Genomic DNA, 1,454 nt, shown 5'->3' on the forward strand with positions numbered 1-1,454 from the left:
AGTAGAGACGTAATGTGCTTTTGGAATTTGGAAAAATCATCAATCAGGATAATATTGGTCACATTTCTTTTCTAATTTTGTTGCAACCTTGTAATAGGAAGCTTGCCAGAGATTAATTAACTTTTTACTTAATTATCTATGAGTTGGTTTGTATATAAAATAAAATCATTTAATAAATATAGTAAATTTCCCATTCTAATAAACTTTATAAGGATTTTTCTCAAAGTGATGTCAATTGTTAGGCAGTTGAATCATTAATTTTGGATGTGGAACAAAATTTGGCTCCTTAATAATTCAAATAACTATTAGAGGTACTAAACGTATTGGATGTTAATTATATGTTGGGCGACTTTACATCAATAAGACACAGACATGTATCATTTTATGTCTTTTTTGTGTAACTTAGCCAGCTTGTTCTTGCTATTTAAGATTGATCTGGCTTACATCTTTATGTAGGCCGTTCCTACATCCAGAGGTCAAGCACTTGCTGATGAATACGGAATTAAATTCTATGAGACTGTAAGTAGTGCTTGTTGTTGGTGTTGCCAATATTTTGCAGAATTTAAGTTTAATGACATCATGTCAAATAGAGTGCAAAGACAAATATGAATGTGGAGGAAGTTTTCTTCTCAATAGGCAGGGATATAAAGAAAAGACTTTCTGAGAAGGACTCAAAACCTGAGGTACTACTGTCTGTTTTTCATGTTGGGGAATTTATAAGAGCAGGTTTGACTAAGCTTAGAAAGTGAAAATTACTTTTATACTTTTGTTTCCAGATTATGTTTGGATAGCTTATTTTGAAGTAACAAAGTTAGTTATTTTGAAAGTAACTCAAAGCTTAGTGTCAAAATAAGCAACTTTACACCCGAGCTGAACATGCTCATTAGTGCTCAGCACTGACTTATACGTTATCTGATTATCACAGGATCCATCCATTAGGATTACCCAAGCAGACCGAACTGCAGGGGGTTCTTATGCAGCGCAAAAGTCGGCTTGCTGTGGTTCTTGATCAAATTCTTTGCATTGAAGGTAGGCCAACCAGTTACATCCTTCAAATTAATCATTTTGAGGGAGGAATTAATGTTATGAAAATATCAATGTTGCTTGTAATGTTTTCGTTCTCATTTAATATAGTCTCTACACAACTTTGTCATGGGAGTAAATCTTTATTTGAGAAAGTAATAGCATTTAAGTCTTTATCATGTACTCGTCATTGGGTTGACTGAAAAATTTAGTAAATTGCTTTTATTTTATGGCTGATCTGAGTGTAAATTTGAAACGTCTCTATTTATTTTAGACCAAACTCTTTGCAAGTGTTAGTGAGCTGCGATGCCATCCACTGTGTTCTGTTCTTTACTATTCCCTATTTGCTCGGTCTCTACTCGAGCATTGTATTTTGATGGTTAGATGCAAATTGTTTAAGTTTGAGCATATATGTTGGTTCTTAAACCTTC

At 33.4% G+C, this 1,454-nt stretch overlaps 1 long non-coding RNA gene across 1 annotated transcript; it reads left to right on the forward strand.

The window, feature by feature from the left end:
* Positions 1 to 241: 241 nt before the first annotated feature.
* LOC111403145 lies at positions 242 to 1,287 on the forward strand. Its single transcript, XR_002704414.1, has 3 exons — positions 242 to 519; positions 591 to 683; positions 926 to 1,287. It is a non-coding gene; the product is annotated as an uncharacterized LOC111403145 (long non-coding RNA).
* Positions 1,288 to 1,454: the final 167 nt, after the last annotated feature.

Source organism: Olea europaea, chromosome 11 (assembly GCF_002742605.1).
Source record: "Olea europaea var. sylvestris chromosome 11, O_europaea_v1, whole genome shotgun sequence".
NCBI classification, from domain to species: domain Eukaryota; kingdom Viridiplantae; phylum Streptophyta; class Magnoliopsida; order Lamiales; family Oleaceae; genus Olea; species Olea europaea.